General features: G+C 41.3%; 1 protein-coding gene and 1 long non-coding RNA gene across 3 annotated transcripts in view; both read right to left on the bottom strand.

Annotated features, from left to right (window-relative positions):
• LOC125741997 (uncharacterized) overlaps positions 1 to 18,913 on the bottom strand; it is a 31,484-nt gene extending 12,571 nt beyond the window's left edge. Inside the window, exon 1 of one of the 2 annotated variants that reach the window (XR_007397969.1) lies at positions 18,278 to 18,913. This is a non-coding gene — a long non-coding RNA (uncharacterized LOC125741997). Of the gene's footprint in view, positions 1 to 8,303; positions 8,950 to 18,277 lie in introns of those variants that run through there. The other variant, XR_007397968.1, reaches the window with a different exon arrangement.
• LOC125741965 (golgin subfamily A member 6-like protein 22) overlaps positions 1 to 24,640 on the bottom strand; it is a 213,354-nt gene that overhangs the window by 141,304 nt on the left and 47,410 nt on the right. The window lies entirely within an intron of this gene.

The raw sequence follows: 24,640 nt of genomic DNA on the forward strand, positions 1-24,640 counted from the left end.
AGAACACTGAATATGAAATTTTAAGTTTGCTAACCAAACGTGTTTACAGCCGCGAATGGGGGCGTGTCAGACAGTGCAGACACGTGACTGACAAGGAATCGCGTCTGTCTGGGAAAAATTGATCTTCATAACCGATCTTTTTCTTCTTTATATGTAAGGCAGAAACCCATGTAATTGAGATTTATATAGTTATTTAATTAACATAAACCAATCAAATGGACAGCGTTGCCATATACTTAATTTTACTAATAATTTCAAAGTACAGTATAGGCTAGCTATTTCGAACAATTTTCAACTTACAGTGCTGTATAAATTAAATTACTGAACTGTGTTATTCGGATACGCTATAATACAATACAGTATCGCTGTAGATAAATATTCAATTCAATTTTATTAACAGCGCATTTTCACAACACAACATTGTTAAATCAGCCGGCAACCCCCCCCCCCCCATGGTCAAATTTCACCTCATTGTAAGACCGTGGCCGATTTTTGTCGTCACGGTTGTTTGGCCGGAACAGATTATTAACGTCGGTACAGGAGACCTTGTTATTGGATCCATTCCGACTGAAAAGAAAGTCATTGTGAGGATGGAAATTTTATTATGTTAAACTTCCCGTAGGCACGCCATCGCTGTCACAACTAGGCATTTCATTGGCTGCAGTAGCTAGGTATCTCATTGGCTGTCCCGCTGAATTATATTTCCATGGAGACGATTGTACGTTCCAAGACTACGTAAGCAATAGCCTTGTATAAATTCTGAGGCGCAGTTCCCGAGTGTCAGTACGATATCTTTTAGCACTGTGTCTAGTTCTGTTACCTACACTTCTCTGAATAAGATAATAAAGATTAGTGATCTTATTATTTTTAATAATCTTTCAAACACTAAAATGTGCACTAAAATGAATGCAGTCTGGCACGTGGAGGTACACTTTGAAGAGCAGGGTAAAGCAGATAGTGTCTGCTTCAGAATACATAGAAGCAAGACAAGGTGCTTTGTTGTTCTGCCGATGGCTGATAAACTGAGTGAGTCTGGCCAGGCTCTGCTCAAAAATATTTCCTTAAAGTTCCTCCACCTGGACCGCAACTTACCGCATGGTGAGGAACCATGCACACTTGCGGTCCAGGATACGTGCTGCAGCCCAGCCACAGCAGCTGCGACAGGTACTGCATCACCTGCGGATCGCACACCTTTCAACAGAGTGATTAGCATATGCCCATGGCCCAAGCTCAAGAAGAAGGTAATGGAAAGTGGTAAAAAGGCCTGTATACTCACCCTGCATTATTGTTTTCAGGTGGTGCAGACGGTGAAGGAGACCCCGAGGCCCCAGATATCATTTTGGGCAGCAGACATGGGAGGATCGTTTCTTTCTTCAGATCCTTCTGGAAGATCCCAAAGATGCTGCTCAAGGTACTAGGCTTGGTTTTGAGGAGTTAAAATGGTGCCGGATGTATTAGGAGTTTATTATGCTTCAGGTAACACTAGTCTGATGGTTGGTGTTGGCTCTGTTCACTACAGAATATCAAGAAACGACGGGCTCCATGTCCAACCTAGGACTGTCTCCTACCACCAGACCAAGGGCAGCCAAAGTCCTCCTCCGCAGCCTCTTTGCAGCCTAATTTTTGGGCTGCTCTTATGGGATGAAGATATCCCCGTAACCCTGCGAAGGAGTAAGAACTGTGGCTGGTTACATCCATCCATCCATTTTCTCCTACCACCAGACCAAGGGCAGCCAAAGTCCTCCTCCGCAGCCTCTTTGCAGCCTAATTTTTGGGCTGCACTTATGGGATGAAGATATCCCCGTAACCCTGCGAAGGAGTAAGAACTGTGGCTAGTTACATCCATCCATCCATTTTCTCCTACCACCAGACCAAGGGCAGCCAAAGTCCTCCTCCGCAGCCTCTTTGCAGCCTAATTTTTGGGCTGCACTTATGGGATGTAAATATCCCCGTAACCCTGTGAAGGAGCAACAACTGTGGTTACCCTGTGGTCAGTTACATCTATCCATCCATCCATCCATCCATCCATCCATCTTCCAAACCGCTTATCCTACTGGGTCGTGGTAGCCTCAGCATGTTTTTGGACTGTGGGGGGAATCCGGAGTACCCGGAGGAAGCCCCACGACGACATGGGGAGAACATGCAAACTCCGCACACATGTGACCCAGGCGGAGACTCGAACCCAGGTCCCAGAGGTGTGAGGCAACAGTGCTAACCACTGCAACCACCATGCCGCCCCGTGGTCAGTTGCAGTATATTGTAAATAAAATGTGCTTTCAGTAAAATCTTGCACCCTACTGTATTGTTGTCTGGTTGTATTTATGTACATCGCACAACTGTAACTTTTGTCGCTGTTCTGTTGGCATCAGGACAGATAAAATATTGATTCTTTAGCAGGATTTATCCTTTGCTTATATTAATGGTTTTATCCATGGCTGCTTCATTTATTCTCAATGAATGCACTTCAAAGATCTGTGTTCTTTAAGGGTATCACAGCAGTTTCTTAAACTTTATCCAGTTCACACTCTTCTTTTCTCTCAAGTGTTTGTGGAAACCTTTAAAAAAGGGGAACTCGGTACCTTAAAAACTCAGACACGAGTTCACATTAAGGAGGCAGAACAGGAAGGTGCTCAGCAGTGGTGTAATGCTGTCTTGGTAGGTGGGTATACTGTTATACCGTATAACTGCATATATGCACTTCTCGTCTGACACATGCACATTTTCGAAAATTTTTAAGTGGGTCTACGATAAATCCATTCTTTCTAGGGGTGGGTTAGGGTTAACCCTAACGCTAACCCTCCGTTATGCCTCTGGTTTTCAAACACCCTGCCCCGCACATTCCTGCTCTACAGTACTTCTCTAGCTTTTTCTAGGCAGGCTGAGAGTTGTGATAATTGTCCTGGTCCTACTTTTTAAAAATAGGATAATCTGCCCCAAAGGTCCTCATCTGCATTCTGAACCATTGGACATTTTGCTAAAATATCCTTGGAAGGTACCTAATATTCTGCAATGGGTTGGCGCCCCATCCTGGGCTGTTCCCTGCGTTTTGCCCACAACCTCCAGAATACAAAGCTGCAGGGATTCTAGGAACTCTAGCAGCATGGATTGAAAACTGTGTATCTGACAGGAAGCAGTGAGTAGTTATTAGTAGCACAATGTCACAGTGGGCCTGCGTTCATAGCGGGGTACCGCAGCAGGGTTCAATTTTAGGACCACTATTGTGCCTGATTCAAATTAACGATATTGACACCAATACGTACAGTAAACTGGTTAAATTTGCAGACGATACCAAGGTGGGTGGTGTAGCAGATACTGATCTAGCAGCAGCAAAGCTACAACGGGATCTGGATTTAATTAGCGACTGGGCTGATACCTGGCAGATGAAATTTAACGTAGATAAATGTAAGGTAATCCATGCAGGGAGCAGAAATATAAAGTACAGATATTTTATGGGTTCCACTGAAATAAAGGTAGCTGATTATGAGAAAGACATCGGTGTGTATGTTGATGCTTCCATGTCCCACTCTCTTCAGTGTATGAGGATGTTGGGTTACATCTCTAGGTATGTGGAGTTTAAGACAAGGGAAGTGATGCTACGATTGTATAATTCCTTGGTAAGACCCCACCTAGAATATTCTATGCAGGTTTGGTCACCATACCTTAAGAAGGGCATTGCTTCCGTGGAAAAGGTAAGGCTACAAGAATGATTCCTGGTCTTAGAGGAATGTCTTATGAGTAGAGGTTAGCTGAGCTGAATCTGTTTAGCCTCGAGCAAAGGAGACTAAAGGGCGATGTGATCCAGTTATATAAGATTCTAACGGGTCTGGATGCGGTTCAGCCAAATGGTTATTTCAATATTAGTTTAAATACTAGAACTCGTGGCCATAAGTGGAAATTAGGGGGAGAATATCCATCCATCCATCCATTTTCCAAACCGCTTATCCTACTGGGTCACGGGGGGTCTGGAGCCTATCCCGGAAACAATGGGCACGAGGCAGGGAACAACCCAGGATGGGGGGCCAGCCCATCGCAGGGCACACTCACACAACATTCACTCTCATATGCATTCCCACACTAGCTCCGCCTCTTTACCAGCCAGAAACCTTCCATGTTCCCAACGCCAATGTCCATCGCCAAGGTCTGATCCATCCGGGTCCTTCCCATTCATACCTGCTGCACAAATGACACTGCTCCTGACCCCCACCTTCCATCCTGTAGATTGTGAGTCCACAAGACGGCTTCATGTACCTTCAAAGGAAAAAAAAGCTGGCTACAGGTTCGCTGAAGATGCGTAACATCAAGGGATAGTCACATGTTCAATGCGTTTCTGTATCTGCCCTATGATTTGTTAAATAATAACCACAATCAATCTTGTTTATGGGAGTTCTTACACACCCTCAAATCAATATGGAAATAGCTTTATATTACCTCCTTATTGGAAAATTGTATCTGTCTTTTATTGGCTATTTTAACTATAAAACTCATAGAAATGTGGTTTGAGACAACTTCAAGTTAAATTGTTTCGTATTACCCACAATAACTGTAATTTAATTATGGATGAAGAAATTAATAATGAATAACAGAGAAAGTATTGTTGCGCAATAATGTATATTTTTGATTAACTGAGGCACTTTCATGGCTGGATTAATGCGTTATATAAGACTCTGTAGCTTAACAAAAACCAGGAAGCCACAGTTCAAGGTTGGGTGCCTCCCCAAGGGGAAATATTACTTTCACTTACAGCAGTTTTCACTCAACATTTTTGGGAATTGCCCTTAGCCATTAAGCTCATTTAATAACAATCTGCACAGATTATAGTCCTGGATCCTCCATTTGCCCAGCTGGAGTTTTCTCTGCAGGTTATTCAGGTTAGATAATAGCACATCACTGATTATGCGGTTAATGCCAGATTAAAGCAATTATCTCCCTGGTCATTTGATCAAATGAAACAATTAGCTCAGCATCTATGGGGGTTGGATCTTAGCTCTATGCACTATGTAGTACTAGTTCAGGAAAAGGAATGTTTTTTTTTTTAACAGTAAGGGGCTACAGTTCTCGACTGGTCAACAGGAACACGTTAGTTACTAAAGACAAGATGATATCAAAGAAGAGCAAAGTTGGGGTCTATTTGACCCTTGTGCTTCATCTCTTTCACTCTGTTCTTCACTCCTCTCTCTTGACACCTTATTGTTTTTCTCTTATAATCACTTAGTTTTAAAACTTTTTTCATTCTACTGTTTGGAAAAATAAACTGGCTTTCACAGATTAGTCACTCTGAACACCGAGTGCTTTTATACATTAAATCAAACTGAGGATAACTGCATTATGTCAGGTTATAGTAAAATTGCAGCCTTCATTGGAAGCAGCAAACAGAAAATGATGACGATGGTGACGGTTGTGAAATATAAATAAATATATATAAAGTGGCAGACCACGTGAAGTAACAGAGCGGGGTCAGCAAGTGCTGAGGTGCACGGTGTGTAAAAGTCGCCAACGCTCTGCTGACTCAATAACTGCAGATTTCCAAGCTTCCTCTGGCCTGAACTCCAACACACAAACTGTACTTCATGGAACAGGCTTCCATGGCCGAGCAGCTCATGCAAGCCTCACATCACCAAGCACAATGCCAAGCGTCAAATGGAGCGGTGAAAAGTCAAAGTGAACTTTATTGTCATTCGGACCATACAATTCCAGAGTGCATAGTAGAACGAAATTGCGCTTCTCCCGGCTACAAATATTGCACAGTGTCTCACAGTTGCCGTATTCTACCACGGAGTGCAAGTACCATCCATTTTAGGAACATTTTTAATGACTGAACTCCATAAAACAACTGACAAAAGAATTAAACCCTTTTAGTGCATTTATGTACATATTTGTTTTGCTTTTTAAAAGAAAACACTTTCTTAAATGCAAAAATAAATAAAATGATGTCAAATAAAAGTATACATATATCTTAAATTAAGGCATGAATTAAAATGGCCTTTACTTTCTGTGTTCTTGTACATTTATAGGAGGCATAAAAAAGTTCTGACAGGATTGTATCTCCTGGATGAGATAGGAATGCTGTGCTCATGTTCGTGTGTGTAAGTGAATGTGAGTAAGAGTGTGTGTGTTTAAGTCTGTTAGAGAATGAGTGTGTGTGTTTAAGTGTGTTAGAGAATGAGTGTGTGTGTTTAAGCGTGTTAGATAATGAGTGTGTGTGTGTTTAAGTGTGTTAGATAATGAGTGTGTGTGTGTTTAAGTGTGTTAGAGAATGAGTGTGTGTGTGTTTAAGTGTGTTAGAGAATGAGTGTGTATGTAAGCCTTTAAAGGAGCATGTGGCGGTTCGATAATTCAGTGTCTCAGAGACTCACTGGCCCAAGGCTGTTGGGGGGGGGTGTTATGGTCTAATGTTTATGTTATAATAATAGAAATATATTATAAACATAATTATGTAATATTATTCATATTAATCAAGCTACAGAGTAATATTACTAAGGCCTTGAAACAGATCTAGCTGACAACACCCCATGCTCCCCCTTAGACTCACTCCTGCATGCTTCAGGTATCATTGCGACAAAGTGTGACGGCTGCTGTCAGCCTGCTGCAAGTTGCCAAATTTAAATATTGTGTCAAACTAAGCTAACAGTTTATCTGCATACAAACAGCTTCTATTTTAACTTGTATAGCTTTACTGTAGCTTTGCTGCTGTGGAAGACAAACGGCGGTGGATGGGAGCAGCTGAAAACATCGCTTTTCTTCACCTTTCAGCTTGTTGAACAGCAGGTTTGATTACAGACTCTCGCCAGCTCTTTACCAGTACAGGTTTAGTAGAGATTACAAGCACTGCTGTTGTTTTCCTTCACTGCACCTGAGTTCACCATCTCTGTAACGGAACCGTCTCTTTGCTCTTAGTATACAGACAGGCTCCAGCTCCATGTTAATTAACTACGACAGCATCATTTTCACTGTTGTTGTATCAGTGTATTTATTGAGGAAAATAAGGACTGCTTGGGCTGAATCTCGTTATACTTTTTTATTCACACATATGCCCATAAATACATTTCTATCGCATGTCTGTTTTAGCGGCCAATGTGAGTGAAGCGCTCTCGCTTACTTTGTATGCTGGCTCTGCTCTGTGGACTGCATGTATAGACTGGGTGCTTTCTGTTGAGATGTTGAATCATTAACATTGTGCTATTGTGGTAAGCTAATTCGGTTTTACAATGGACACACTGTACAGTATGTTCGCTTTTCTTTTGATTGAAATGGTCCCAAACTTTAGACATTTTTCATTTTTTGAAGCATCGAAGCAAAGAATTCGCATCGAGGATTTTTTGTAATCGAGTTACTCGATGAATCGTTGCAGCCCTAATCCCTTCTACAGTACACTGACTCAGGTGATTAAGAGAACAATGTTTGAGAGCAACAGTTTGACTCTGCCTAACGAATGGTGCCATAAATTGGACATATACACACAATATATTCTGGCCTGACCCTCACACCCCAGAAACCCACATATCCCTGTGATCACCTGGGTGAAATTTACTTGTAACATAACCAACATTTTAATGTTTAGTTAGCAGTTTTTTAATGAATCATAATTGTATAATGATTTAGTTACTTGGTGTTTGGTAAGGAAGGGTCTACTTTACCTCAGCAATACTAACTCAATCACAAGTTATTCATGCACAGACAACTGATAACACCTTTATCCAGAGGAACTAGTTTCTGAGTAATTAATTAATAATTTGTTAATCATGAATATAAGAATAAATATGTCAGATTGTTATTCATGCTATGCAGATAAATAGTACTATTAACTACTTCCATTAGGGGACTATTAGGTAAATAGTCACCCGCACACCTTTCCACTTCGGCTCGCACAGCCGTTTATTCTGGTAAAAAAGGCACAGAATTAGTTCCCACAGCCAGACTCCCAGCGACGAGCTTCCCGCGTGACTCGAGGGCTCCCCGCGGCTAACTGGTCACACAACACATTAACCAGAAAATATTTAGGCATGTTTACTTCGTAAGATTGAACAGAATAGGGCAGGATCGCACATGTGCACACTGATTCAAGAAGGCATTAGGACAAAACGCGTTTGTGTGACAGGTGTACTGAATATAATCTGCATTTCACTAAAATAAATTACTAATAAGCGATCATTAAACTGTTCAGAGTTATTTATATGATTGGTCCAGCACTCTTAAAAGCTGACAAAGTACTAGAGTGAAGCCTATTCCAAGTCTAGTACGTGTACTTCATTAGATAAGCATAACAATTACAACACGTAGCCCAGATATATTGAAAGCAGGCATACCTGTTGGAGCCGTTCTATTACAAATTTGTTTATTTTTTCATAATCCTTCTCTGGATGGCGAGAAACACTCTGTGCACTCGCTAAGACCCCATTGATCTCAATGCTGGTCCCATAAGTCGCAGCGATGTGAAGCAACTCCTTCGCCATGTCGATGAATCCTTGTGCTTCTATAAAAACAAAAGGTCTCAAATCTTGCACCCACATGCGAGCCATCGTGTTCCTGAGCCTGATCTTCATAATTTCTGGAACTTCTCACTTCACAAAACCAGTTATTTTGGCTGCACTCGTTTACCAAGCGATCTGCTGCTACAAGTGTGTTTCTGCACGCCAATCGTCCCCGAGTCAGGTGCATATTTGACTATGACTTTGCACGTATTACAAGCAGCGTAGGGAGTTGGTACTCCATCGCGCTCTACTCTTACAAACTATTTTTTAAAGTTGCGGGCTTGCCCAACAGATCCGTAAAAGTCATGCAGGGATCATATACTCCAACTTAGCGTTGCGACGCCGTTTTCTCTGACTCTATGTTACCCACACGTCACGCGCTAATCAGGTGACCGCTTCTATTCGATAATGGATATTTATCATAGCCGTTTATGTCTTATAGATTATGCATTCAACCAACATAGCAGACAGGAGAAGATTTTTTTTTAAAAAAACGACTACTCGGTCAATTAATGACTTTACTCGTATTTATTCGAATCACAACTGTAAATATATAAATTACGGTAGACACTGCGTATATCGGTCTTTTTCGCTATGGCCGCAGTGCATTGTGGGTCGAATCGCCATTTTGGGTGGATACAGTTCAAGTCCGAGCGATAGCCTGCGGCATTGTCTTTCGTGAGATGGGATACCCGTGCTGTGTGAGAGGCTGCCATACTAAGGCACATGGTAGAAATGGTAAAAAGGTGGAGCACAACGTGAGATTTCTTCGGTTTCCCACTTGGAAAAGAGGATATGGACAGCAGGTAGAGGAGGTAACGAAGAGGCGTCGGGTGGCCTGGGTCGCAGCGGTGAGACGGAATGAGATCACTTTCAACACGGTATCTCCCTTAGTGCGCGTTTGCTCTCGGCATTTTCATGGATGCAAGTACGATGTTTTTTGTTTAAGTAGTATTATTGAATATGCATTTTTTGTCTTCTTAAGTTGGTATTTTCACGTTGTTTAACCTACGCTAGCCTCACTACGGAGGGTAACAGAAATGGGTTAATCTGCTCCTGTTAAACTTAGCGTTACGTAGTGAATGCTTTTTAAAGACAAAAGTAAACAGCAAAACTGTAATGACACGCTTATCAGTGCATGTATGTGTATATTCTCCTACATGGATAATAAGCCACAATGCTGTATAAGGCTGTCACTGTGTGCTGTGCCCTGACAAACCAATGGCCTAATATAGTTTAAGTTTAGAAACATTTACAAGTACGGTTTCTATCGTTTCACATGATGTCTGGAAGGATCTGTATAAACGCATTGTATACCGATTCTGTATTCTGCTTGCCACTTCACTTTATTGGTCATATTTAAAATAAAATATATGTTCAGGCAGTGACATTTATGTGGTGTTCTTCACTCTTTTCCTATCTGAAACACCTAAATTACGAGTGTGTTTTGGTAATGAAAATTGCTTATTACTGATTACATAAAACATTACGTTTTTGTGGAGAATAAAGAACACTGAATATGAAATTTTAAGTTTGCTAACCAAACGTGTTTACAGCCGCGAATGGGGGCGTGTCAGACAGTGCAGACACGTGACTGACAAGGAATCGCGTCTGTCTGGGAAAAATTGATCTTCATAACCGATCTTTTTCTTCTTTATATGTAAGGCAGAAACCCATGTAATTGAGATTTATATAGTTATTTAATTAACATAAACCAATCAAATGGACAGCGTTGCCATATACTTAATTTTACTAATAATTTCAAAGTACAGTATAGGCTAGCTATTTCGAACAATTTTCAACTTACAGTGCTGTATAAATTAAATTACTGAACTGTGTTATTCGGATACGCTATAATACAATACAGTATCGCTGTAGATAAATATTCAATTCAATTTTATTAACAGCGCATTTTCACAACACAACATTGTTAAATCAGCCGGCAACCCCCCCCCCCATGGTCAAATTTCACCTCATTGTAAGACCGTGGCCGATTTTTGTCGTCACGGTTGTTTGGCCGGAACAGATTATTAACGTCGGTACAGGAGACCTTGTTATTGGATCCATTCCGACTGAAAAGAAAGTCATTGTGAGGATGGAAATTTTATTATGTTAAACTTCCCGTAGGCACGCCATCGCTGTCACAACTAGGCATTTCATTGGCTGCAGTAGCTAGGTATCTCATTGGCTGTCCCGCTGAATTATATTTCCATGGAGACGATTGTACGTTCCAAGACTACGTAAGCAATAGCCTTGTATAAATTCTGAGGCGCAGTTCCCGAGTGTCAGTACGATATCTTTTAGCACTGTGTCTAGTTCTGTTACCTACACTTCTCTGAATAAGATAATAAAGATTAGTGATCTTATTATTTTTAATAATCTTTCAAACACTAAAATGTGCACTAAAATGAATGCAGTCTGGCACGTGGAGGTACACTTTGAAGAGCAGGGTAAAGCAGATAGTGTCTGCTTCAGAATACATAGAAGCAAGACAAGGTGCTTTGTTGTTCTGCCGATGGCTGATAAACTGAGTGAGTCTGGCCAGGCTCTGCTCAAAAATATTTCCTTAAAGTTCCTCCACCTGGACCGCAACTTACCGCATGGTGAGGAACCATGCACACTTGCGGTCCAGGATACGTGCTGCAGCCCAGCCACAGCAGCTGCGACAGGTACTGCATCACCTGCGGATCGCACACCTTTCAACAGAGTGATTAGCATATGCCCATGGCCCAAGCTCAAGAAGAAGGTAATGGAAAGTGGTAAAAAGGCCTGTATACTCACCCTGCATTATTGTTTTCAGGTGGTGCAGACGGTGAAGGAGACCCCGAGGCCCCAGATATCATTTTGGGCAGCAGACATGGGAGGATCGTTTCTTTCTTCAGATCCTTCTGGAAGATCCCAAAGATGCTGCTCAAGGTACTAGGCTTGGTTTTGAGGAGTTAAAATGGTGCCGGATGTATTAGGAGTTTATTATGCTTCAGGTAACACTAGTCTGATGGTTGGTGTTGGCTCTGTTCACTACAGAATATCAAGAAACGACGGGCTCCATGTCCAACCTAGGACTGTCTCCTACCACCAGACCAAGGGCAGCCAAAGTCCTCCTCCGCAGCCTCTTTGCAGCCTAATTTTTGGGCTGCTCTTATGGGATGAAGATATCCCCGTAACCCTGCGAAGGAGTAAGAACTGTGGCTGGTTACATCCATCCATCCATTTTCTCCTACCACCAGACCAAGGGCAGCCAAAGTCCTCCTCCGCAGCCTCTTTGCAGCCTAATTTTTGGGCTGCACTTATGGGATGAAGATATCCCCGTAACCCTGCGAAGGAGTAAGAACTGTGGCTAGTTACATCCATCCATCCATTTTCTCCTACCACCAGACCAAGGGCAGCCAAAGTCCTCCTCCGCAGCCTCTTTGCAGCCTAATTTTTGGGCTGCACTTATGGGATGTAAATATCCCCGTAACCCTGTGAAGGAGCAACAACTGTGGTTACCCTGTGGTCAGTTACATCTATCCATCCATCCATCCATCCATCCATCCATCTTCCAAACCGCTTATCCTACTGGGTCGTGGTAGCCTCAGCATGTTTTTGGACTGTGGGGGGAATCCGGAGTACCCGGAGGAAGCCCCACGACGACATGGGGAGAACATGCAAACTCCGCACACATGTGACCCAGGCGGAGACTCGAACCCAGGTCCCAGAGGTGTGAGGCAACAGTGCTAACCACTGCAACCACCATGCCGCCCCGTGGTCAGTTGCAGTATATTGTAAATAAAATGTGCTTTCAGTAAAATCTTGCACCCTACTGTATTGTTGTCTGGTTGTATTTATGTACATCGCACAACTGTAACTTTTGTTGCTGTTCTGTTGGCATCAGGACAGATAAAATATTGATTCTTTAGCAGGATTTATCCTTTGCTTATATTAATGGTTTTATCCATGGCTGCTTCATTTATTCTCAATGAATGCACTTCAAAGATCTGTGTTCTTTAAGGGTATCACAGCAGTTTCTTAAACTTTATCCAGTTCACACTCTTCTTTTCTCTCAAGTGTTTGTGGAAACCTTTAAAAAAGGGGAACTCGGTACCTTAAAAACTCAGACACGAGTTCACATTAAGGAGGCAGAACAGGAAGGTGCTCAGCAGTGGTGTAATGCTGTCTTGGTAGGTGGGTATACTGTTATACCGTATAACTGCATATATGCACTTCTCGTCTGACACATGCACATTTTCGAAAATTTTTAAGTGGGTCTACGATAAATCCATTCTTTCTAGGGGTGGGTTAGGGTTAACCCTAACGCTAACCCTCCGTTATGCCTCTGGTTTTCAAACACCCTGCCCCGCACATTCCTGCTCTACAGTACTTCTCTAGCTTTTTCTAGGCAGGCTGAGAGTTGTGATAATTGTCCTGGTCCTACTTTTTAAAAATAGGATAATCTGCCCCAAAGGTCCTCATCTGCATTCTGAACCATTGGACATTTTGCTAAAATATCCTTGGAAGGTACCTAATATTCTGCAATGGGTTGGCGCCCCATCCTGGGCTGTTCCCTGCGTTTTGCCCACAACCTCCAGAATACAAAGCTGCAGGGATTCTAGGAACTCTAGCAGCATGGATTGAAAACTGTGTATCTGACAGGAAGCAGTGAGTAGTTATTAGTAGCACAATGTCACAGTGGGCCTGCGTTCATAGCGGGGTACCGCAGCAGGGTTCAATTTTAGGACCACTATTGTGCCTGATTCAAATTAACAATATTGACACCAATACGTACAGTAAACTGGTTAAATTTGCAGACGATACCAAGGTGGGTGGTGTAGCAGATACTGATCTAGCAGCAGCAAAGCTACAACGGGATCTGGATTTAATTAGCGACTGGGCTGATACCTGGCAGATGAAATTTAACGTAGATAAATGTAAGGTAATCCATGCAGGGAGCAGAAATATAAAGTACAGATATTTTATGGGTTCCACTGAAATAAAGGTAGCTGATTATGAGAAAGACATCGGTGTGTATGTTGATGCTTCCATGTCCCACTCTCTTCAGTGTATGAGGATGTTGGGTTACATCTCTAGGTATGTGGAGTTTAAGACAAGGGAAGTGATGCTACGATTGTATAATTCCTTGGTAAGACCCCACCTAGAATATTCTATGCAGGTTTGGTCACCATACCTTAAGAAGGGCATTGCTTCCGTGGAAAAGGTAAGGCTACAAGAATGATTCCTGGTCTTAGAGGAATGTCTTATGAGTAGAGGTTAGCTGAGCTGAATCTGTTTAGCCTTGAGCAAAGGAGACTAAAGGGCGATGTGATCCAGTTATATAAGATTCTAACGGGTCTGGATGCGGTTCAGCCAAATGGTTATTTCAATATTAGTTTAAATACTAGAACTCGTGGCCATAAGTGGAAATTAGGGGGAGAATATCCATCCATCCATCCATTTTCCAAACCGCTTATCCTACTGGGTCACGGGGGGTCTGGAGCCTATCCCGGAAACAATGGGCACGAGGCAGGGAACAACCCAGGATGGGGGGCCAGCCCATCGCAGGGCACACTCACACAACATTCACTCTCATATGCATTCCCACACTAGCTCCGCCTCTTTACCAGCCAGAAACCTTCCATGTTCCCAACGCCAATGTCCATCGCCAAGGTCTGATCCATCCGGGTCCTTCCCATTCATACCTGCTGCACAAATGACACTGCTCCTGACCCCCACCTTCCATCCTGTAGATTGTGAGCCCACAAGACGGCTTCATGTACCTTCAAAGGAAAAAAAAGCTGGCTACAGGTTCGCTGAAGATGCGTAACATCAAGGGATAGTCACATGTTCAATGCGTTTCTGTATCTGCCCTATGATTTGTTAAATAATAACCACAATCAATCTTGTTTATGGGAGTTCTTACACACCCTCAAATCAATATGGAAATAGCTTTATATTACCTCCTTATTGGAAAATTGTATCTGTCTTTTATTGGCTATTTTAACTATAAAACTCATAGAAATGTGGTTTGAGACAACTTCAAGTTAAATTGTTTCGTATTACCCACAATAACTGTAATTTAATTATGGATGAAGAAATTAATAATGAATAACAGAGAAAGTATTGTTGCGCAATAATGTATATTTTTGATTAACTGAGGCACTTTCATGGCTGGATTAATGCGTTATATAAGACTCTGTAGCTTAACAAAAACCAGGAAGCCACAGTTCAAGGTTGGGTGCCTCCCCAAGGGGAAATATTACTTTCACTTACAGCAGTTTTCACTCAACATTTTTGGGAATTGCCCTTAGCCATTAAGCTCATTTAATAACAATCTGCACAGATTATAGTCCTGGATCCTCCATTTGCCCAGCTGGAGTTTTCTCTGCAGGTTATTCAGGTTAGATAATAGCACATCACTGATTATGCGGTTAATGCCAGATTAAAGCAATTATCTCCCTGGTCATTTGATCAAATGAAACAATTAGCTCAGCATCTATGGGGGTTGGATCTTAGCTCTATGCACTATGTAGTACTAGTTCAGGAAAAGGAATGTTTTTTTTTTTTAACAGTAAGGGGCTACAGTTCTCGACTGGTCAACAGGAACACGTTAGTTACTAAAGACAAGATGATATCAAAGAAGAGCAAAGTTGGGGTCTATTTGACCCTTGTGCTTCATCTCTTTCACTCTGTTCTTCACTCCTCTCTCTTGACACCTTATTGTTTTTCTCTTATAATCACTTAGTTTTAAAACTTTTTTCATTCTACTGTTTGGAAAAATAAACTGGCTTTCACAGATTAGTCACTCTGAACACCGAGTGCTTTTATACATTAAATCAAACTGAGGATAACTGCATTATGTCAGGTTATAGTAAAATTGCAGCCTTCATTGGAAGCAGCAAACAGAAAATGATGACGATGGTGACGGTTGTGAAATATAAATAAATATATATAAAGTGGCAGACCACGTGAAGTAACAGAGCGGGGTCAGCAAGTGCTGAGGTGCACGGTGTGTAAAAGTCGCCAACGCTCTGCTGACTCAATAACTGCAGATTTCCAAGCTTCCTCTGGCCTGAACTCCAACACACAAACTGTACTTCATGGAACAGGCTTCCATGGCCGAGCAGCTCATGCAAGCCTCACATCACCAAGCACAATGCCAAGCGTCAAATGGAGCGGTGAAAAGTCAAAGTGAACTTTATTGTCATTCGGACCATACAATTCCAGAGTGCATAGTAGAACGAAATTGCGCTTCTCCCGGCTACAAATATTGCACAGTGTCTCACAGTTGCCGTATTCTACCACGGAGTGCAAGTACCATCCATTTTAGGAACATTTTTAATGACTGAACTCCATAAAACAACTGACAAAAGAATTAAACCCTTTTAGTGCATTTATGTACATATTTGTTTTGCTTTTTAAAAGAAAACACTTTCTTAAATGCAAAAATAAATAAAATGATGTCAAATAAAAGTATACATATATCTTAAATTAAGGCATGAATTAAAATGGCCTTTACTTTCTGTGTTCTTGTACATTTATAGGAGGCATAAAAAAGTTCTGACAGGATTGTATCTCCTGGATGAGATAGGAATGCTGTGCTCATGTTCGTGTGTGTAAGTGAATGTGAGTAAGAGTGTGTGTGTTTAAGTCTGTTAGAGAATGAGTGTGTGTGTTTAAGTGTGTTAGAGAATGAGTGTGTGTGTTTAAGTGTGTTAGATAATGAGTGTGTGTGTGTTTAAGTGTGTTAGATAATGAGTGTGTGTGTGTTTAAGTGTGTTAGAGAATGAGTGTGTGTGTGTTTAAGTGTGTTAGAGAATGAGTGTGTATGTAAGCCTTTAAAGGAGCATGTGGCGGTTCGATAATTCAGTGTCTCAGAGACTCACTGGCCCAAGGCTGTTGGGGGGGGGTGTTATGGTCTAATGTTTATGTTATAATAATAGAAATATATTATAAACATAATTATGTAATATTATTCATATTAATCAAGCTACAGAGTAATATTACTAAGGCCTTGAAACAGATCTAGCTGACAACACCCCATGCTCCCCCTTAGACTCACTCCTGCATGCTTCAGGTATCATTGCGACAAAGTGTGACGGCTGCTGTCAGCCTGCTGCAAGTTGCCAAATTTAAATATTGTGTCAAACTAAGCTAACAGTTTATCTGCATACAAACAGCTTCTATTTTAACTTGTATAGCTTTACTGTAGCTTTGCTGCTGTGGAAGACAAACGGCGGTGGATGGGAGCAGCTGAAAACATCGCTTTTCTTCACCTTTCAGCTTGTTGAACAGCAGGTTTGATTACAGACTCTCGCCAGCTCTTTACCAGTACAGGTTTAGTAGAGATTACAAGCACTGCTGTTGTTTTCCTTCACTGCACCTGAGTTCACCATCTCTGTAACGGAACCGTCTCTTTGCTCTTAGTATACAGACAGGCTCCAGCTCCATGTTAATTAACTACGACAGCATCATTTTCACTGTTGTTGTATCAGTGTATTTATTGAGGAAAATAAGGACTGCTTGGGCTGAATCTCGTTATACTTTTTTATTCACACATATGCCCATAAATACATTTCTATCGCATGTCTGTTTTAGCGGCCAATGTGAGTGAAGCGCTCTCGCTTACTTTGTATGCTGGCTCTGCTCTGTGGACTGCATGTATAGACTGGGTGCTTTCTGTTGAGATGTTGAATCATTAACATTGTGCTATTGTGGTAAGCTAATTCGGTTTTACAATGGACACACTGTACAGTATGTTCGCTTTTCTTTTGATTGAAATGGTCCCAAACTTTAGACATTTTTCATTTTTTGAAGCATCGAAGCAAAGAATTCGCATCGAGGATTTTTTGTAATCGAGTTACTCGATGAATCGTTGCAGCCCTAATCCCTTCTACAGTACACTGACTCAGGTGATTAAGAGAACAATGTTTGAGAGCAACAGTTTGACTCTGCCTAACGAATGGTGCCATAAATTGGACATATACACACAATATATTCTGGCCTGACCCTCACACCCCAGAAACCCACATATCCCTGTGATCACCTGGGTGAAATTTACTTGTAACATAACCAACATTTTAATGTTTAGTTAGCAGTTTTTTAATGAATCATAATTGTATAATGATTTAGTTACTTGGTGTTTGGTAAGGAAGGGTCTACTTTACCTCAGCAATACTAACTCAATCACAAGTTATTCATGCACAGACAACTGATAACACCTTTATCCAGAGGAACTAGTTTCTGAGTAATTAATTAATAATTTGTTAATCATGAATATAAGAATAAATATGTCAGATTGTTATTCATGCTATGCAGATAAATAGTACTATTAACTACTTCCATTAGGGGACTATTAGGTAAATAGTCACCCGCACACCTTTCCACTTCGGCTCGCACAGCCGTTTATTCTGGTAAAAAAGGCACAGAATTAGTTCCCACAGCCAGACTCCCAGCGACGAGCTTCCCGCGTGACTCGAGGGCTCCCCGCGGCTAACTGGTCACACAACACATTAACCAGAAAATATTTAGGCATGTTTACTTCGTAAGATTGAACAGAATAGGGCAGGATCGCACATGTGCACACTGATTCAAGAAGGCATTAGGACAAAACGCGTTTGTGTGACAGGTGTACTGAATATAATCTGCATTTCACTAAAATAAATTACTAATAAGCGATCATTAAACTGTTCAGAGTTATTTATATGATTGGTCCAGCACTCTTAAAAGCTGACAAAGTACTAGAGTGAAGCCTATTCCAAGTCTAGTACGTGTACTTCATTAGATAAGCATAACAATTACAACACGTAGCCCAGATATATTGAAAGCAGGCATACCTGTTGGAGCCGTTCTATTACAAATTTGTTTATTTTTTCATAATCCTTCTCTGGATGGCGAGAAACACTCTGTGCACTCGCTAAGACCCCATTGATCTCAATGCTGGTCCCATAAGTCGCAGCGATGTGAAGCAACTCCTTCGCCATGTCGATGAATCCTTGTGCTTCTATAAAAACAAAAGGTCTCAAATCTTGCACCCACATGCGAGCCATCGTGTTCCTGAGCCTGATCTTCATAATTTCTGGAACTTCTCACTTCACAAAACCAGTTATTTTGGCTGCACTCGTTTACCAAGCGATCTGCTGCTACAAGTGTGTTTCTGCACGCCAATCGTCCCCGAGTCAGGTGCATATTTGACTATGACTTTGCACGTATTACAAGCAGCGTAGGGAGTTGGTACTCCATCGCGCTCTACTCTTACAAACTATTTTTTAAAGTTGCGGGCTTGCCCAACAGATCCGTAAAAGTCATGCAGGGATCATATACTCCAACTTAGCGTTGCGACGCCGTTTTCTCTGACTCTATGTTACCCACACGTCACGCGCTAATCAGGTGACCGCTTCTATTCGATAATGGATATTTATCATAGCCGTTTATGTCTTATAGATTATGCATTCAACCAACATAGCAGACAGGAGAAGATTTTTTTTTAAAAAAACGACTACTCGGTCAATTAATGACTTTACTCGTATTTATTCGAATCACAACTGTAAATATATAAATTACGGTAGACACTGCGTATATCGGTCTTTTTCGCTATGGCCGCAGTGCATTGTGGGTCGAATCGCCATTTTGGGTGGATACAGTTCAAGTCCGAGCGATAGCCTGCGGCATTGTCTTTCGTGAGATGGGATACCCGTGCTGTGTGAGAGGCTGCCATACTAAGGCACATGGTAGAAATGGTAAAAAGGTGGAGCACAACGTGAGATTTCTTCGGTTTCCCACTTGGAAAAGAGGATATGGACAGCAGGTAGAGGAGGTAACGAAGAGGCGTCGGGTGGCCTGGGTCGCAGCGGTGAGACGGAATGAGATCACTTTCAACACGGTATCTCCCTTAGTGCGCGTTTGCTCTCGGCATTTTCATGGATGCAAGTACGATGTTTTTTGTTTAAGTAGTATTATTGAATATGCATTTTTTGTCTTCTTAAGTTGGTATTTTCACGTTGTTTAACCTACGCTAGCCTCACTACGGAGGGTAACAGAAATGGGTTAATCTGCTCCTGTTAAACTTAGCGTTACGTAGTGAATGTTTTTTAAAGACAAAAGTAAACAGCAAAACTGTAATGACACGTTTATCAGTGCATGTATGTGTATATTCGCGTGCATGGATAATAAGCCACAATGCTGTATAAGGCTGTCACTGTGTGCTGTGCCCTGACAAACCAATGGCCAAATATAGTTTAAGTTTAGAAACATTTGTAAGTACGGTTTCTAACGTTTCACATGATGTCTGGAAGGATCTGTATAAACGCATTGTACACCGATTCTGTATTCTGCTTATCACTTCACTTTATTGGTCATATTTAAAATAAATGTCAGTGACATTTTTGTGGTGTTCTTGACTCTTTTCCTTTCTTAAAGACCTAAATTACTAGTGTGTTTTGGTAATGAAAATTGCTTATTACCGATTACATAAAACATTACGTTTTTGTTGAGAATAAAGAACACTGAATATGAAATGGGCATTTCCATGTGACTCGCCTTACGTTTTTTGGTCTGTTTTCAAGTTATTGTTTTATGTACCTCCCACACATATACATTTTTATACACCATTTCTTGCATGCATGTGCCAATTGGCAATGGGTGTGAAATGACACAAACAAAAAGTAAGACAAGTCTCTAATTAGTCTTTTAATTACTTCTAATTACAGTGTGGCTCTCGTTACACGAAAAGGAAAGGGCAAAAAACTAAGCCAACATTTAAAAAAAGTCCCCTTCAATGGTAAATGACTGGAACAAAGGAATTCTTGTAATGCATTAGAAACACATTAGGCTCTTATATTAAGATGGAATAGAAAATACTTCTCTCTAAATATTCTTGGGGACTTGCATAATTGGTGTGACTCGTGTTACCGTGACTCACGTTACATTTTTCCTATAACTGGAAAAGTTCACTTGAGTCACCAGATGAAAAGCATTTTTTATTTTACACTAATCTCTGACCTAGCAAATTTCCAGGGGACTCTGTATTTGATCAAAATAAACATGAACCCTTTGTTTCCTGAATCTAGTGTACATGATTTACCTACTAAATAGATCAAGTCATACATGTACTGCTGATTTCTAAATATAATACTTTTATAAGTATTTATGCAATGCTGAAGTCTACTCTTTTTCTTCAGACGTCTTGCAAGAGACGACTACGAATTAAAATCAGGAAAACCAAAGTGACCGTGGTTGTTAACAGTAAAAGGGGCTTCAGTCTTCTCACCAGTTTGTCATGGGTGTAAAATATCTCGTCTGGTTTCACAGGCCATTTCCAAAATTTGCCAGCTTGTGTCATTACAGAAACTTGGTATTCACCATTTTCAATACATTTTACCTCCCCTGGGTAAACCTTCCCTTCATATTCCACACCAAACCAGTCACCCACCGAGACACTAGAACATATACATGTATTGTCAGAACTGGCTTCTCTGACGTTTGTGTCAGCCTTCTCTCCAGAGTCGGTGTTTAATCCTCTCTCACTTAGTACTGAATCTGATTCAGCACAAGGTTCAGCAGCATTAAATACTGCATCTGAAGGGAGGGTGTAATAGGTGGCTTTCCCATTAACCAACTTCATGCAGTGAACATTTTCAATGCCAGGAACTGGGGGAGCATTTGTAAATACCTCTTCTATCCCCAGTTCACTATTGATCCTATCAGTGTCGGATGTCTTCATTTCAATGACTTGCACATTGCTTGCCCTGGCTGCCTCAGTGAAGGTAGAAGCATTTGTGACAATAGCTTTTCTGTTTCTCACTGCATTCCGTACCACCCGTTTCACTGGCCCACCAATGCCATCGACAGGGCCCCTTCCCCTGTGATGTAGCAAAGAAATTCCATGTAATTTCAATTCCATGCTTTACCTGTAGTGGTGCCAAAACAGCAAGAATAAACCTATTAAACTGTGATGCTGGGCCATCAAACCAAATTGACACTTTTTTCACGTGTTTTTGGAATTTCATCCAGAATGCGGTCCATGTATGCTACAACTGTATCTTTGGAATGTGTCAGGTTATCTGAGGACAAAATGAAGGGATGGAGAATACCTTCATACCACAATGCGGCAGTGAATAGACTAAGCTGTGCCTGCTGTCAGTGGGCACTCTGAATCCCATCCTGAGAAACACAGGTATAATTCTCTGAAAAGTCTACCTGCAAGAGTCCCTTGTCAGATTCAGTGTTCAGCAACTGCTGCATCCCTTTCTCTCTTGTATGATTCGGCCTGCTTCCTTTTGATGTAACAGTGCTGCATATGTGGTCTACAGGTCTATTCCCTCTGTAGTTTATCTTAGAAACTACTATAAAGCTATTATGATTGAAACAATTAAAGGAATCAGTATGAAGTGCAGTTGAAACATTGTGACTCGTGTTACCTGATCCCATTTTTCGTGACTCGCATTACATGTGACTCGCGTTACAGATATTCAATGCCCAATAACTTATCTAAGAGGGCACCAGGCCTGCTGCTGGTTTTCCCATCATCAGTAAGGGCTAGGGATGCAGATATATCACTCAGTTTGCTACTAGCATAGGCTTCTTTTTTGTGAGAAAAGTTGTACTTTTTTGTGACTCGCGTTACAGAACCTTTTATACTCGGTGAAGAAGACTGCCAAAGAGAAAGTACATGTTAGAACAAACTTTTATCTCTGAAAATATTAAGAACAAGACCCACTTAAAACGTCATTACAGTGAAAGTTTGAGATTTCTTCAAAAATAAGGCTGCAGAGAATAGCATAAAATCCTATCTAAAGTGATGAAAAAATTAATGAAAACAGTTGCAATATTCAAGCAATGAAATTTTCATGAACAAAAGCTTTTGTTTCCTGAAAAAATACCTTAGTTTCTATCAAAAATACTGAAAATGCAAGTGCAACACAGTTAGAAAAATTTTGCCTAATTTTCCTAATCAGCATGGAAATGCCCAAATTTTAAGTTTGTTAACCAAACGTGTTTACAGCCGCGAATGGGGGCGTGTCAGACAGTGGAGACACGTGACTTATGAGGAATCACGTCTGTCTGGGAAAAATGATCAGTACAAGCGGATAATCATCATGACCGATGTTTTTCTTATTTATGTCTCAGGCAGAAACCCATGTAATTGGGATTTGTATAGTTATTTAATGAACATAAGCCAATAAAATGGATAGTGTCCCTATTTACTTAATTTTATTAATAATTACAAAGTACAGTATAGGTTAGCTATTTTGAACAATTTAAATTACAGTGCTGTATAAATTAAATTACTGAACAGATACGCTATAATACAGCATCCCATCGCAGGGCACACTCGCACACCATTCACTCACACATGCACACCTGTAAGGGCAATTTAGCAACTTCGTTTAGCCTCAGCATGTTTTTGGACTGTGGGGGGGAAACCGGAGTACCCGGAGGAAACCCCACGATGACATGGGGAGAACATGCAAACTCCACACACATGTAACCCAGGCGGTGACTTGAACGTGGGTCCCAGAGGTGTGAGGCAACAGTGCTAACCACTGCACCACCATGCCACCCCTGCTTCTAACCATATATTGTAATATTAGTTCTGTGTCCTGTTCAACAACATTTAACATTTAATGTTCACTATGATTCGTGCAGATGTTGATTGTTGCTGTAGTTTCTGTAGTTTAAAAATAAAATATTTTTTTGGTGGAGGGAATATATAAAAAGAAGGGAAAAAAAGAAAAAACTCCCCTAGGTACCTCATTGGCTGCAGTTGCCGCACGTCACAATTCACAGCCTGACTTATTACAAAGGTGGCATCCTGTGACAGTATCACGCCTGAATTCACTGAGCTCTTCAGAACATCCCATTCCTTCCCAGAAGTTTGTAAACCTGACTGTATGACTAGGTGCTTGATGTTATACAGCTGTGGCAATGAGCCTGAAGAAAAGACCTGAATTCAGTGATTAAGACGTCAGACTCAATACGTCCATAGAGTGTATGTCAAATCCTCCATAGCGGCAGAATATAACTGTGAATAAAATATAACATTGTTTTCATAAAGTAATGACATTTTAAGGCAGGAATGATCAGGAATATACAATTTAATGGAACAAAAAAAAAACCTTAGACCCTTAGACCCCCTTCATTGCTTTGCGGTAGGAGATGCATGTAGATAGAAGGAAGAACATAAGACATGAGGAAAAGGGGATAATAATAGTAAGAATGTCTATGCAAATATTCATATTCAGCTCCATCAATAGCTGTTGGCCATTAATTTTATCAACACATATACTGAAGAGGAGTAGAGGACAATGTTCCCAGTACTATCCATCCATCCATTTTCCAAAGCGCTTATCCTACTGGGTCGCGGGGGGTCCGGAGCCTATCCCGGAAGCAATGGGCATGAGGCAGGAAACAACCCTGGATGGGGGGCCAGCCCATCGCAGGGCACATTCACACACCATTCACTCACACACACGCACACCTATGGGCAATTTAGCAAGTCCAATTAGCCTCCGCATGATTTTGGACTGTGTGGGGAAACCGGAGTACCTGGAGGAAACCCCACGACGACATGGGGAGAACATGCAAACTCCACACACATGTGACCCAGGCAGAGACTCAAACCTGGGTCCCAGAGGTGTGAGGCAACAATGCTAACCACTGCACCACCAAACCGCCCCTTGTTCCCAGTACTATTAAAATGATAATTATTGGGTATAATAATTGATTTCCAGTATCTCCAGACTAATATCTTTTTACCTTATTTATCCAAAATATCTCCTCTTTTAAAAAGACCAACACTCTGTCATGTGGCATGCTCTACTCACTCACTCCACCTTGCAGTGCATTCTTTGGCTGTAGGTTGTCTGTGCTTAAAATATTACCACATGACTGGCTGGAATTCCTCTCGTTTCTGTGATGTGATTAGCAGAAGTGTGCTATCAATCGGCATTCCTTATTGACAGTCTATACAAGTTTAAAATTTTTTTATCGTTTAAATTTTATATGACAAGTTGCTATATGGTTGGTGTGGTGGTCAGTGCTGCTGTCTCACAGCAAGAAAGTCCTGGGTTTGGTCCCCGATCCTTTCTGTGTGCAGTTTGCACGCTCTCCCTGTTTTTGCCGGGGGCTCCAGTTTCTTCCCGCAGGGCAGGTTGATTGGTGAGTCTACATTGGCCCTGTAGTTGTGAGTGAGTGTGCCC

This window comes from Brienomyrus brachyistius, chromosome 5 (assembly GCF_023856365.1).
Source record: "Brienomyrus brachyistius isolate T26 chromosome 5, BBRACH_0.4, whole genome shotgun sequence".
NCBI lineage: Eukaryota > Metazoa > Chordata > Actinopteri > Osteoglossiformes > Mormyridae > Brienomyrus > Brienomyrus brachyistius.